This window comes from Sander lucioperca, chromosome 6 (genome assembly GCF_008315115.2).
Source record: "Sander lucioperca isolate FBNREF2018 chromosome 6, SLUC_FBN_1.2, whole genome shotgun sequence".
Lineage (NCBI taxonomy): Eukaryota > Metazoa > Chordata > Actinopteri > Perciformes > Percidae > Sander > Sander lucioperca.
The window spans coordinates 29,826,773-29,843,203 of NC_050178.1; the positions used below are offsets into that span (position 1 = coordinate 29,826,773).

A 16,431-nucleotide genomic window follows, 5' to 3' on the forward strand; every position below is an offset into this window, starting at 1 on the left:
TACCTGCTGTGGGTTGTTTGCATTTCTTTAAACCAATCACAATTGTCTCTGGGCGCTAAGCTCCGGACATGTACAGTATCGTGTAGAGTAACGTGTAAAGTAATGTGAGCTATTTAAATTAGCCGAAGAAAGAGTTAAACCTCATTAGCTCTTACCAGTTTATCTTGAAGATTCATAACCAACTGTCGAGCAGCCAAGAAACATGTTGTAGTATCAGAAGTATGTCTGCAGTTTGTTTCTTTTATCAAAGTTTGAACACAGAAACATCCACAACAGTCACAACATACAGTTTGACATATTTCATGTTTTATTCAAACATTTGGATAGAAGTTGAAGCGCTGATTGAAATGACATGATACCCTGTGAGAGCATCAGATAAAACATAAACATGTACATGTATATAATTCAGTGTATAACTTTACCTGACAAACTCTGGCTTAGCTCCTTCAGAAATAAAAAGAAGCAGAAGATGCTTGTCACCAGTGGCGGCTTGTCAATAGAGGGCGCTGGGGCGCCGCCCGCTTCAAAATTCCAGAAATATAAATGTATACAAAAATTATATAAAAATAAAAAAATAAAATAAAATAGTTTACTCATACGATGTGCTGGCTGGTAGTAAGAGCCTCGGCATTTAATAAAACTGGCTCTCATCGGTTAACTATGTTCTATGTTTCAATATGTTTCCTGTGGTTTCATGGGCAGGGACCGTTCTCTTAATACATCCATGGCAGGGACGCCGGCCAAATGGGTGTCTATGTAAAGGTGTGGACACACAGAGCCGATAATCGGCCGTTGGACAGTCTGGCGAGGTCAGTGACTCGAGTCTGTTCAGTGTGTTCCGTGCCGTCATCCGTCCGAGGAGCCGTCGTCCTTCATTTTGGCCGATTTGACATGTATAATCGGCGGGGCGGGCACTGCCGGCAGTCGGACTCAAATGACCCATCTGATTGGTAGAGTGCTAACCAGGAAACGGGAGCGGAATGACTAGAGTCTCTCAAAATCTGACAAAAATCTTTTAAACTGACCTTTGTTGATCTGAAATGAAGACAGATTCAGCAACTGCACGGCCTATTTCTCTCTTAAAATGTTTTCAGAAACACGTTTCGGTGAACTATTTTAGTCCAATATGAGATTGTCTGTCTTTGAATTTCCGGAGAAACAAGACCCACGTGACGCATTCGTCCAATCAGCGACAATACAGATTAGCTCCGCCTGCTGTTATGGAGACGTGTTACATCTCGTCTCTTTGGTGTGTTCCAAGGCACTTTTTTGACCAATTTAGGGAGACTGATCAGCCCAACTGCCGTTTCTGCCGACTGTTGGCCGTCGGCTCTGTGTGTCTGGGCCTTAAGTCCTTAAACTTTGGGCCAGCATGTGACCTGAAGTTGGTCTCTAATTGGTTTCTTAAAAATTCTCCTCCGGGCGCAGGTCGCTGCGTCCCTGGCAAATCAGAATTGGATACATGTTATTTTATCCAAACTAATTGGTTCTTGACACCTGTCATTCAACTTTACGCTACTCGTGCAGGCGATGCTGACACTCAAGCTGAGAAATCACACAATGACAGATCACTTTTGTAGTGAGTAAATGGCAGCAGTTAAACTAAAGTTAATATATATATATATATATATATATATATATATATATATATATATATATATATATATATATGTATACACACACATAGTCCCAGAAAGAACCAAGCAAGCCAGTCTTCCAAATTTTCTTCAAAACTTGACATTTTCAGCGTGCTTCCCAAAGCAAAGGGACTTAATAAAGGCAACACGCAGAGAGAGGATGTCAGGTGATTATCCTGGAAATGGACTTCCTTTGATCCAGACTAGTGAAAGGGTTAAACACATGGGAAGGTACCAGCAGCAGCCGTAACATAGTCTTCTTTTTCAATTTCTCTCCGTGCTAATTTCCCCAAACTTTTGGTTCACCCATCCTTTGTAATCTTAAAGCCTGTTTCACACTGCCTGCGTGATGTGAGCGTGTCAGCTGCGTGGCGTGTCCGTTTTTTATTTGACTACCATGTTAACGTGCTAATTCACACACACTCTCACCCACGATGACAGCGAGCTACCAATTTGGGGTTCAGTGTCTTGCTCAAGGACACTATATATATATATATATATACACACACACACATAGTGAATTATGGGTTGGTTTTGGCTGAATTGTATATATAATTTATCAAATGGAAAAATATCAGGAATGACATTTTTGAGCCTTCATTCCCAAAAAGTTTAATAATTCTTCATAGCAACAATTCTATTCAATTCAATTCAATTCAATTTTATTTATAGTATCAAATCATAACAAGAGTTATCTCGAGACACTTTACAGATAGAGTAGGTCTAGACCACACTCTATAATTTACAAAGCCCCAACAATTCCAATTAGTTCCCCCAAGAGCAAGCATTAGCAGTGGCTATTACAACAGTGGCGAGGAAAAACTCCCTTTTAGGAAGAAACCTCGGCAGACCCAGACTCTTGGTGGGCGGTGTCTGGCGGTTGGGGTTATGACGGTACGGGATGTAGCGTGGCACAGAAGAGCATGGGTGGACGCGGTGGACGCAGCAGGACGTAGCCGGGCATTGCAGGGATTAAAGGACCATACAATTCTGTCAAATATAAAAGCACAGAAAGTTTTGTCTAAAGTATGTCTAACCTTAAACATAGTTTACATAGTTTAAGGACCCCTCTACATCTAACTTTAGCTAGATGTAGTTGCAGTTTATACATACTTATACAAGTATTTTTTGTCTTTTTTTTACAATTATTTAGAGCTGTAAGCAGAAAGTTAAGGTAAATGGAGGTTATTCATATTTTGCTTTTATACATTCACCTCACACATCTATGGCAGCTAGCTACTATGCAACGAGCTGAGCTGACTGACAGAAGTGACTTAGGGTTCAGTGTCTGACCCAGGAGAGTTAACAACCCCTCACCTTTCTGACGGCCTGCCGATGGAACCAGACAACTTTTTGTCTTTCAGTTGCTGTAACAAGCTTAGATTTGAATTAGAGTGAAGATCTTGGTATCATGTGAAACCAGACAACCTATGGTCCTTTAATACCAACCATATCATGCTAGCTCACGCTTCCCAGAGATGGGAAGTAACAAATATTTCGTTACTGTACTCAAGTCGATTTTTCAGATATTTTTACTTTACTATTTATTTACTTTTTACTTTTACTCCTTACATTTTTAACACAAATATTGGTACTTTCTACTCCTTACATTTTACAAAATTGGCTCGTTACTTTAGTTTCAAATAACTTCAGTGGAGTTACCGTTATTATTTTTCGCGTCATCAATACCAAATTCAATCTACTGTAATTGGATGGGAATATATGTTGCACTTGACGCACCACTACAAGACGACTCGACAGATTTGGCGGAATTCATTCATGTGGTTGTTATTTGTATGGGGAACTTCTTAATTAATGTCTGTTTAGTAATTCATATTTTATCTTTTATTTTCTTTCCAGAAGCCATATTTGAGGACACACACATACATGTAGATTCCTTTAAATGTTAAGGGGAAGATTAAAAAAATAGAAACTGGATCTGTGAATTCTCACAGAATCACATTTGAATTTATATCTTGCTACTCAGTCAGAATCTTATTAACCTCACAATAATCATACATTTGATGTTTTAGGCCTATTGGCATACATCCATTTATAATGCAGGCAAAGGCATATAAAGAGCCTTTTTTCTCAGCTTGCACTGCAGTAACATTTGTGTGGTCCAGGTAGCTTTATATAAAAAATGGTTGTCATTCGCAAGGCTACTTTTACATTCATACTTTAAGTACATTTTCAAGCCTGTACTTTGTTACTTTTACTTGAGTAAAGAGGTTAAATCAGTATTTCTACTTTTACCAGAGTATTTTTTAACACAAGTATCTGTACTTCTACTTGACTACGGGAAGTGAGTACTTTTACCATCTCTGCTCGTAGGGAAGGTGGCTAAATAACGCTCCAAAGTTAGGTTACATTTTGACGAGAGGAAAAACTGGCATGGCCATTTTCAAAGGGATCCCTTGACCTCTGACCTCAAGATGTCTGAATGAAAATGGGTTCTATGAGTACCGACGGGTCTCCCCTTTACAGACACTCCCATTTGATGATAATGCCATGCGGTTTGTCTCATGCAGTATACATTTTTATATTTTCACCTAAAATGGTGTATTTGTATATTTCTGCATACTGACTTCTGACTGGAAAGCTGAGACTCTTGTTGATTCAATGAGCAGAAGAAATGTCATATATGTAACACTATATCAATATATACTCAACATATCAATACATTCTCATTCCACATCTTGTGAAAAGTCAATATACCACCCAGCCTCAGTAGGCAGTATGTGTGGAGTATGTGGGAGTAATTGCTTTTTTAACATTATCACTAGTCACAAAACTCAGAATTTTTAAAAATTATCCACATACAATACAAAAGCCCAGTTCTAGGTCTTAATTCTCAAACTGACCTTTTAAGAAGTTGAAGAGAAAATGTCCTCAATCTCCAAAAAGGTCCTCACTCTTTTGTTCTAAAATTCAAAGTGATCCTCGCTAGAAAAGAAGTACAATACCACACACATCTGCAGATCATTTTAAAGTTGGTGTTGATTGGGGCTCTGGCTCCTTTTCTGCCGTGTCACTTTAGTCTCACAATGAACCTGCAGGACAGAAAACTAAACAACATGAATGAACATCTTTTCTGTCTTGATCCTGTTCAGACTGCACAATCTATATCAAGTTTCCCTTCTACAGGTTTTATCTGTGTGGTACACTCCAAGGCTTTTTGTATTTTGATATGTATCATTCTGTGTTTCACATGGTTTCAAACAAGGATTTACAGAATGGACTTTCAGTTCCTGAGTTTAATTCCTTAATTGAATTAATTTGGTTCCAAAGTTCCTGGAATTTTATGTATCACTTTCAGTCAGGAACTCATTTTTGACCAGCACGTGAACTCTTTAACCCCTTATGTCTCAAACTTAAAGAAGATCATCATTAATGCTTAGACTCAGGGGCGTCGGACTGGGGGGAAAAGGGGGACTGAGTACCAAGGGCCCTCATGTGATGAGGGCCCAAAAAGATGCTAGAATGAATAGCTGTGGATGCGGGGAGGGCCCATAGAAAATGTCTTTCTACAGGGCCCAAAATTTTGTGCTACGCCCCTGCTTACACTATAATAACTCCCTCTTAACTTTCCTTGACAAGTTAAGAGAAAGCTCTGTTGCTAAAAAGTCTCTGTGTTCAGCTCTCAGTACTTGTGTAGTTCAGCTGTATTAGAGAAGTGTGAAGTTACTGCTGTTGCTGCTTCATATTAAAATATTTCTACATGTAAACCGACAGGATGCTAAAATTAAAAACAGGTCTAATCTAACTAGGGGTGGCACGGTTCATGAAAAAAAACATCCGAACCGTTCAGTCCGCTTGTCTCGGTTCAGAGCTTGTGTGTGCAATGTAGCCTCTTGCCCGTATGTCAGACAGTGTGTTTCCCTTCCACGCGAAAGAAGACGTGTGCCCAAGTTACCAACAAAACGTACAGCAAAAGCCCATGCAAAACATTTTAGACTGTCCTGCCAACCTGTATACATTTTAACATCAATGTACGCTGCGTTTTGTTCACTCTAAAGCCACTGAAGCTGCTGCTGTTTCAATCCTGTCGGCTCTCTGCAGCGGGTGGGGCTGCTCAGTTCCCCCCGTGACTGATGCGCGCACACACACACACACACACACACACACACACACACACACACACACACACACGGTGGATGCAGGAAAAAATGGAGATGAGACGACACAATGACCTAAATTGAGGACAGCTATGCTCGTTATTGTAAGTGCAATGATAAGTTAAAGTCCTATAAGTAACGTTACTTTATCAAACCGTATGAATGTGTGTCCCAGGCCAGGTCAGGAAAGGAAATTAACTAACAATGTAAAGATCAACAAGCCACTTACACATGTGTTCAAATTTGATTGATTCATAAATTATTTTTTTTTGTCTTTAATCCACCAGCCATTTTCATATTATACCAACATTTGCAGCATCCTGAGCCTTTTTGGTAAGGTTACTAGGAAAACTCAGCCTAGAGTAATTTTATTCTCCCCAAAACAATTTCCTTTTTATTTTTAAAGAACTATACAAAAGAAAATCGCAACTTTTTTTATGTTTAACGTATTTTGACTTTTTCAAAAGATGGAGCTTTAAGAGTTCCTCTCTTTTTCTTTTAAAGGATACAATTTTGTAAGAGCTACACTGAAGTTGGCAGTTTGATAAATGCAAGTTATTTCAATTGATATTCTGTAATATTTCAATCTTCATGTGCTAAAAAGGCACATAAGTTCCTGTAGATGGCAATACACATTCTCTTTTTTTAGCCAAATAAATGAAAAGCTTGTTGAAATCACCAATGTCTTCCCTCTTGCTGTATCAAATCTCAGCTAGCTTTCCTCAGAGATGGTCCCAATAATGTGCTTAAAGTCAAGTCAAATTCAGTTTGTGCATGACTACATGATATAACTATTTTTTAATACTGTATCCTACATTGTGGATAATTAAGCTAAATATCATATGCTGAAGTATATTTCTGGAGTGTTAAAGATTAAAAGAAAAAATAACAAGAACCGTAGAGAACCGAAAACCGTGACCCTAAAACCATGATACGAACTGAACCGTGGGTTTTGTGAACCGTGCCACCCCTAAATCTAACAGATATGGACATATTCTGCTGTATTAATTCCTGTGCCCAAAAAACCCAGCATTAGTTGCCTGAATGATTACAGACCTGTAGCACTGTTATCTGTTAAAATGTTTGAGAGAAATCTTTGAGAGAATAGTATGTAAACATCAGTCCAGTGTGGTCAGGCTAGACCCCTTCCAATTTGCATACAAGGCAAACAGGTCCAATGAGGATGCTGTACCCCTATGTCTCCACTCCATTCTACAGAACCTGGAGGCCCCAAGCAACTATGCAAAGGTCCTCTTTATAGATTACAGCTCTGCTTTTAATACAATTTTACCCAGCAAACTTTTTCAGAAATTTCAACAAATAGGGGTCCATAATTCCTTATGTCACCGGATTTTAGATTTTCTATTGCAGTGAACACAAGTGGTCAAAATCAGTAACAAGATCTCTAATGTCAAGCACATTAACACTGGTGCCCCCCAGCAGGGAGGGATTATCATGACCACGGGCCCTGGGCACAAAATCGGAATGGGCCCCCCTCCATTCCCTATACCCACAACACATGCACGTGCAAGTAGTAGCCTACACGTCCCCCAGTGTTGGGCAAGGTACTTCCAAAATGTAATACATTATAGATTACTAGTTACTGTCATTTGAGAGTATTTAGTTATATTAAAATATTACTGTCTCTGAATTGTAATGCTTTACACTACTTTTGCATTACTTTTGAGTTACTTTCACCAAAATAACAGCGGAAGTTTGACTTGGCAGGTAGCTTGTGAATTTTACCACCGGATCAATAAAGTCTCTTCTTTATCCACTTTAATACATCATAGATTATTCATAATATTTTGTATAATTAATATGATTATATGCATGATGAATATGCAGCACGGCTGGTCAAATGCAATGGTATTTACGTGTAGCAAGCCTAAACATTAATTCCCGACATGTTTCTATCTGTCAGCAGCTCGGACACACTGCTGTCCGCGCTGACGTACCGTCACCTGTTGGGACACAGATGTTGTCCGTACCGTCTCTGGTTCTGGCTCTGACTACTGGAACAGTGAAGGGACAGCTCGCTTCAACGCAGCGTAATCAGGCCCGTATTAAGATAATGTGGTGCCCCTGGGCACTATACCTCAAAGTGCCCCCCTTGGCGCAACCAAGTCTCACCCAGAGGTGGTGGGGGGGGGGGGGGTTAAACTGGCCACTTTTGATTATTGTTAACCCCCCTGGCCACTGGCCACTTTTGATTATTGTTAACCCCCCCCTCCCATCCCCCAAATGATACATTTGTGTGTACTTGTGGACCAACTCAACTCTGACAGATTGGGGAGGGGAGTGATAGTGGTCATGTAATATTGATTTATTTATAATTTATTATTATTATTATTATCGTGAAATGAGTGTTCATAAACGAGTAATGAATGGTCTTTCAACAATTTCAAGTGAATAATATAACAATTTACGGAAAATATTGTTAATGCTTGTGTCATGTGGTGCCCCCCCACTGGTTGTGAATGGTTGGTGCCCTTATGGATAATCCGGGCATGCCCCCAGGGGTGTGTTTTATCACCTCTTCTATATTCGCTGTACACAAATGACTGCACTTCATACACAGATTCTGTTAAAATGTTTAAATTTGCAAATGATACAACAGTGGTGGGGCTGATTTCTGGGGATGATGATGTTGCTTATAGAAACGAGGTCCATCCACAACTTAAGAGTTAAATGTCTCCAAAACTAAGCAGCTAGTGGTCGACATCTGCAGACGTGGGAAGGCGTCCCAGCCCTTGTACATCAATGGAGAGGTGGTGGAGCAGGTGGATAGTTTTAGGTTTTTAGGCACAACAATATCATCCTCTTTAAAATGGGAGGATAACATAACCAATATTACCAAAAAAGCCCACTAGAGGCTTTTTTTCCTTCGCCAGTTGAGGAAATTTGGGGTAGCCTGTGGGGGAATGTTGCAGTTCTACTGAGCCACCATCGAGAGGGTCATCACTTTTTCTGTTACTGTCTGGTATGGTAACTCTACTGTCCAGCAGAGGTTGCAGCTGGACAGGATAGTCAGTATGGCCTCAAAAATCATTGGCTGCAAACTCTTCCCCATTTGTGAGATCTACGAGGCCCGTATCCACCGGAAAGGCCTAAAGATCCTACAAGATGAGACTCACCCTGCCAACTCCCTTTTCACCATCCTCCTATCAGGGAGAAAGTTGAGAGCTATTAAGACAAAAACCTCCTGCTTTCTCAACAGCACATACTGCAGAGCCATTAAATCTCTAAACAGCTCTCCATCACTGAACCAGTACCTCATGAAAAAAGGTTCTCCTTACAAGCCTGGATAAATTGCACTTCTCTGTTCACTGTTTTTATAATACTTTTCTATATGTTTTTATGCCACCCATACTAGCTTTATTTATTCTATTAATGTAAAGGTTGTGGATTTGCGCTCTGCACCCCTATGCACCATGTCACTTTAACCTGACATCTGTCACATAGCCTCCTGGACTGCCATCCAGGTATGTGGTGAGCCTGTTTGGGATCCCGTCTGTGTATATATATGCTCTATGTTTTTTTTTTTGTGTCTTTGTTGATGTCCTGTCATGAGCACACTGAAGCAAATCCCTAGCAACTTGCACTGAGTTGTATGGCAATAAAGTGTTGAATCTCTATTTGGTCAGCAGATCAGAGTTGCAGGAAACAAAGTGGTTTGTCAGCAGACATGCAAAATGTCATCAAGATATATGATTTGACCTGACTCTGTGGTGCACCGTGCCAGCACAGCTCGACTTCTCACTGCGGTTAGCGGCATGGATCAACACATCAAACCCTCCAGAAAAACCCTTAGAGAGTTTTATATTAAATGGTCTGACTTTTGCATTATATGCTTTGGCAACACGCGCCATTTCTGCGGCCTGAATGCCAAAATGTCTTTTTATCTGACTGTAAAGAAAAATAAAGTACATTCCTAAGCTACTCCTGACTCTGTATATTCATGATTTTTTTTAAATATGCAGGTTTTATTTTATTCTACAATGGCATTTTCACTATTTTACAGTTTAAGCAAGAAGACTAAACAAAGACCCCATTAATACCTATTATTATCATGCAATCTGTTTCTGCTTATCTTACGTAGATAAGGATGTTTAAGCCCTAGTCACCAGTTTGGGCTTTTTTTATATATATTATTTTGTATTCAAGCTTTTAACACATTTCCAGAGTTTCCACTCCGATGTTTGAGTTTAGTTTATTTATGGAAGGGGACAGCGTGAATTAATAAAACACATGATTTCCCATGGGTTAAAAAGAATTAGCCAAAAGGCTATTTTTCATCTGTAGTCCCCTGCCTTCGATGTTAAAAAAGGCTTATTAAAATACAAAAAAAAAAACACAAGCAAAACAAAACTTAGCATAAAGCGTCACAGAGACAGAAAACAAGACAAAGTACATGTTACGGTTTAGGGATATTTCTGTTTCCAGTTTGTTCATTTCTGTTGTCTTTATTGTTTATTTGTGCATGTTCCCTGTATTTGTATATTCTGTATATTTCTGTTTAGTTATCTCCTGGTTTATAGTGTATTTTTTGGTTAATTCCTGTGTTCTGTGTTCTGTGTTGTCAAGTTACTGTGTTTAGTTGATTTCAGGTTTTTGTCAGTGGTTCCTGTTTCCTGTTTTATTTTGATAGTCTGTTTTCTGTCCTGTCATGTCTAGTTTTACTTTTTGTGTTCCCGCCTTTGTTGATTGTCCTGCCCCGCCCTGATGTGTTTCACCTGTCGTGTCACCTGTCCCTCATTTGTTCATTACCTCATGTATTTAACCTCTGTGTTCCCTTTGTCTCTTGTCAGATTGTTTTGTATCCCCTTGTGTCAGTTTGTGTGTGTCCGCGTCAGTCAGTTTTCCGTCTCTCCTTTTTCTCCCCGGTATTGGTTTTTGCCTGCAGCTCACAGGACTCCCTTGATTTGTTTTTGTTTTTTGGAGGAAATAAATCTTTGAGTTTCAACACTGCTCCTGCCTGCCTGTCTCTCTCTGCGTTTGGGTCCTTTTTCCCCTGCTGATTGCAACAGTACAACACATAACTTAGTATAAAACAAGACAGAAAAATATACAAGGCAATACAACACGGTTGAAACAACACGGATACAAAGTACCTGTTATGTTATTGTCTGAACATTATGGATATGTTGATTAAATGCATTATTTTAACTTACTGTAGTTACAGCAATTTCAGGACGATGCTAAACGAACACCTAAAAAAACAGAAATTCTGCGAGAACTCCAACAGCAACTCCAATCATCACTTTCCTCAAGTTTTGATCTGAAACACAGAACAAGAAGGTGATGTTACTCTCACAATGTAACTGCAATCATGTAGAGAATATTAGTCATAACTTACACAATGGGACAAAAATTCCGAGAACTAATAATATACAAGGTAGTTTACAGATTAAAACTCCACAGAGAGGAATCCCACCGGGCACAGTGACATCAACGTACGGCTGATGATATTTTGCTTGGCTACACAGTGGAAGTGTTCAACTCTGCCAAGGGCGCGGGAAGGGGGGTGCTAAGGGTACTGCATAATTACTAATTTGCTGTCTGACATGATTTATATTTTTTGTATATCAAATGATGAGGCAAATAGCAAAAAAGGGTTATGGATAGGTTTGAATATAGCCTACTAAAAATGAACTGTTATAGCTGCTATAGAGGTCAAAGTGAAAGTGAGTCAAGTGACGTGACTCGCTGAGAAGCGAGCAGGCTGAGGCTAGTTGACTGGAACGTTAGTTGTAGAGAAGAATATGTCGCAGAAAAGGATACAAGAGTTTTTCTTCCGGCATAGTAATACGGCTAAAATTAGCAAGATTTCATCTGATGTTACAGTTGATGTTTCTCTGTTGGGGCAGCTGAAGAGCCAGAGACGTTAGCAAGCAACTCGGCTAACGTTAGCAGCACCATCATAGCATCTAACGTTAACTTTATTGGGGAAGCTGCTGAAGAGCCAGAGTCTGAAATAACGTTAGCAAGCAACTCGGCTAACGTTAGCAGCACCATCATAGCATCTAACGTTACAGAAGGATTTAAAAAGCCCTGTCAGCCAAACAACTTCAGTTATCCTGGAAGGAGGTTTGGGACAGAAACTTTTCAACGGTCTTTTCAGCCAGGTTGGTACTTAAAGTGGCAATGGCAACATTATGTTTCTGATAAGGACTACGTGCTGTGCTTTGTGTGCTGCAAAGCTAAAGAGAAGGGGTTCCGTCATGCCGAGGGAAAGAGTTGTTTTACCAATGGAGGGTTCACAAACTGGTGCAAAGCTACAAGCAAATTTTCCCAACGTGATTGCTCTGACCTGCACCTGGAGTCAGTGAGAATGCTGGCATCTCTCAACCAAAAACCTATATCAGCAATGATATCTGAAAATGTAGGAAAATAACAGAAAGTCGCAAGGACTGTACTGGAGCTGCTGTTCAGATCTATTAGGCTCCTTGCTTGTGAGGAAGTTCCATTGCGGGGGCATAACCATCGGGATGGCGTTCTCTGGCAAATGATGTTGGACTGAACATACGACAAGCCCAAAGCACGTGAGTGGATACAGCGAAGAGACAACTGGATGTCAGACACAATCCAGAATTAAATTTTGGAGATTCTGGCACACGCCGTGCAGAGACTAATTGTATCAGAGGCCAGAGGAAGCTCTTTCTTTGGACTTACGGCAGATGGGACCACTGACGTAAGTGTTTACAATACATGGGGAAAGATCTGTCTGTTGCTAATGTTTTTCTCGGATTCTATAATGTGCCAGATACCACTGAAGACACGCTGTTCTCTTGCATCCGAGACTTTTTCATACAGCTTAACTTGCCCATGGATCGTCTTCAAGGCTTTTGCCTTGACGGCGCCAGCAATATGTCTGGCTGTTTTGCAGGTGTCCAGGCAAAACTAAAAGAACAATGTCCTGGTGCACTGTACGTTCACTGTAGCAACCATGCGTTGGATTTAATATTGCAAGAGGAGGCAAGGGAGGTACAACTAGTCACTGACACGCTCACATTTGTTCAGTACCTTTCTGTGACAATAGGAGAATTAGCCAAGCACAAGGCAATCTTTCAGTCATGTTTTGGAGGTGATAACGCTGTACGCACAAAGGCTATCAAGTGTGTGTGTGTGTGTGTGTGTGTGTGTGTGTTCATATGGTGTGATTTTAGAGACAATTAAAGTGCTGCAGCAAGACAAATCATCGATGAGAGCTGATACACGTGCTAAGTTGTCTGGTCTTTACAAACAAGCAACGAAGGGTAAGACCTACTTTGGCCTTGTCAGCTGTGAGGCCCTTTTAGAGCCATGTGAAGAAATACTCCAGCACAAGAGGGCAAATGCAGGGGGTGCATTGGAGTGTGTCAGTGTACTTAAACAACGAATGTGTGCACTGAGAGAAGATGCATGTGTGAAAGACCTGGTAAGAAAAGTGGAAATGTGTGCAGCACAGTATAACTTAAGAATGCCCCTTCCACCCAGAACCAACAGAACTCCAGCTCGTCTGAGAGACACACAGGTAGTGGAGGACATCGCACCATGCACAGGGCATCAACAGTGGCAGCGGGAGTTCTTTGAGGCTGTGGATATTGTAACGTCAGAGCTAGACCGTCGATTTGACCAGCATGGAATGAAAATGGCTGCCAAGAGAGAGAAAATCATCACCGATGCTGCCAGTGGACTTTATTCAGGTCTGGATGACATTGCTCCCCATCTCCCTATCCAGATAGACAAGTCTCGCTTACACATGCAGCTCACACTGTTGGGTAACCTTACTAAAGACGAGGGACTCCGAACATCTACTGACATTGCACAGTTTTTGAGTGGACTGTATCCTCAAACAAGAGAATTGCTGAATGAAGTGCAGAAGTTCATGGAACTTTGTCTCTCGCTGCCTGTGTCTGTTGCCTCTTCAGAAAGGTCGTTCTCCACACTCAGGCGGCTAAAAACATGGTTGAGGAGTACGATGACTCAAAGAAGGCTCACACACCTGGCTTTGTTGCACGTCCATCAGGATATTTTAGATATGTTGGACATTCAACCTTTGCTAAAAACACAGGATGCAAGGCCACCTTTGGCATCAATTAAAAGTAAGCTGTCTGTCTCCCACCTCAGTGTTTCCATGAAGGTAGCAGGTGTAGACTATAGGGCTTGTGATTGGCATATTTATTGGCATATACTGTATATTGGCATCTTTGACAGTTAAAAAGTAAAAAACTCTAAACACTGATCTCTAATTCTAATGTTTAATGTATTGTATTTGCACTATGAATACTATGGAAATGAAGAGATAGATAGATAATGATTTTGATGCATACCTTTACTTTTGTAATTTATAAATGTCTTTGTTATTTGAACTATGAACACTTGAACTGTAAATACACTTTAGCCTGGCTATAGCTGTGGCAATCCTGTTGACAGATTTCTTTTGATGCCTGTAAATGGTTGACCTCTATATAACATATGATTTTGATGCATACCTTTGTGCTGCCACTTAGTTGAAATGTCAAATTGTCTATAATTCTAGTGTTTAATGGATTTTACTGGTGCCTATACCAAATGCTGTAATGATAAATAGCTACCGCTTGTTAATGTTTTACTCAGTTGGCTCTCATCACTTGGCTTTCTCAGATCAGCTGACATGTGTTGTTATAGATACGGTTACCCTGGCTATGTAACATTCAGGAGCTTCTTTCTAAAGGTATTAACTCTTGAAAGTACTGAAGCATTTCAAACCACTCTTTTTTTAAACTGAATCATCATTTCCCTACATTTCTTTCTTACTTATAGCTTAGCCTCTTTATGATTTATAGTGAGTCATCTACTGTTATTTACATGTAATATAATATGTAATGTAATAGAAATGCAGCATCCATGAGCAGGTAGGCCTAATGGGCTATTATTTTATTTACAACACAATATTGAGACAGACTATTTAACCTTAACAAACCAATGAAGAATTTGATTAATGTAAGTAAATAAAGACAGCAGATGAAGTGACCGTGAGGCTGGTGAGCTGTCAAAATGATGAAGATCAAGACAGTTGTATTTGTAATGATCTTAGTAGACATGAATGATCAGCATAAGCTGATGAGAATGAATGATGAGCTGTTTGTTGTGTCATTTGTTGTGTTAGAGTTCCATCTTCTGGGCACAATTGGTAATTACCCTGAAATATGGGAATATGTTCAGCTTACTTCCTGTTCACGTGTGGAAAAGAACTACGGTTTACACGCACTGTCTCCTGAAACTTTGGTTTTTCTGCAAAAAGAATAAGTTGCTTTAAAGATAATTCCGTTCCCTGAGAGGGCAATGCCTGTAAGTACGATTGTTTTCATTTCCTGGGGGGAGAAATCGTCAGACATCCATTATTTTGTTATTCAACACCTCTTGTCAAAAATAGGTTCCCACGTGCCTGGGGCCTCATGTATAAAAGACTGCACAGCTTTCATTCCAGAATATGGCGTACGGCCCAAACTTGAAAAGTACCTACGCACAGAAATATTCATGTATAAAACCGGGCGTACGCCAGGTCCTGCGCACCTTTCCTTTTATACATCACAATCAATGTGAAATTGAGCGCACATGAACGAGTGACCGACCCCGCCTTGCCTCCTCCCATAAATTAATATGGAAATTACTATAAATGCTCCCCCGACGTCAATCTTTGTCCAATCACAACGGGTTATACCTCTGCAGACAGAAAAAAACTTCACCGACTGTGAGGTTGAGGTGCTGATCGCAGAGGTGGAGGCGAGAACAGAAATGTTCTGTTTGGAGGTTTGTCATCTTGACTAAGCAATCAAAGTAAATGCCCAGAGTGGCAAATGGTGACCAGGCAGTGAATGCACCGAATCATGGCAGAAATTTAAATAGAAAATTACGCACAATAAGCAGTTTGAACTCACTGATGTAATGCCATTTATTTTCTAAGTGTTAGTAGGCTCAGTGAAACTGAGTCCAGCGCGAGGGAGACCCGACTCAGAGGAGGAGAGGTTAGTGAGGCCAGTGTCTCCACGACAGGTGACAGTGAGCATGGATCCGCTGCACCACGCATGGATGAAATAATGAAATAGTAAATAGGACTACAGCAACAGAAATATGTGGAGAATTAAGACAGTCAAGACGGCCCAATGTTTGGTGGACCGGGTCCACCTTGTTCACTTAATAGCCTACAAATCATCCACGGGATCAATTACACATCACATGAGTTTGCCCCCCCAACACAGTGTTTGTTCCTGGACAACTTCATCGACAACGTCACAGACGTATGCCAGTAAGTGAAGTGGAAACTTTATTTTGTAACGTTGATGTGAGTTTCGTCACTTTTCAGTTAGAATTCGCCACGTTACAGAGCCAGACAAGACTTTGCGTGACGGCCCGCACATTCTCACGTCAAGTTAATTTTTATAAATCACACCGTGTGCCGGAAAACCAGCGTACGCAAGCTTTTCGTGCGTACGCAACGTTTATACATGAGGCCCCTGGACCCAGCTGCTGAATCCTGCGCAGGTTTGTCGATTAAGTCAGTTGAATATGTTCATAAAAAACTACAAGTATGATTTACATGAATAGCAGATGTTAGCGTCTTTCTATGAGTGGCATGACTGTAGAGATAACATACCTGAAGGATGTGTCTGCGGTCCAGAGCTGTACGCTGATGAAAGATAAAAACATGA

The 16,431-nt window shown here is 40.4% G+C and overlaps 2 protein-coding genes across 2 annotated transcripts in view; one reads left to right on the plus strand and one right to left on the minus strand.

Moving 5' to 3' along the window:
- The window catches only part of LOC116034688, a 678,603-nt gene that overhangs the window by 555,244 nt on the left and 106,928 nt on the right, over window positions 1–16,431 (minus strand). The window lies entirely within an intron of this gene.
- Window positions 1–16,431, plus strand: part of LOC116065136 (myosin light chain kinase, smooth muscle-like) — a 766,302-nt gene that overhangs the window by 489,277 nt on the left and 260,594 nt on the right. The window lies entirely within an intron of this gene.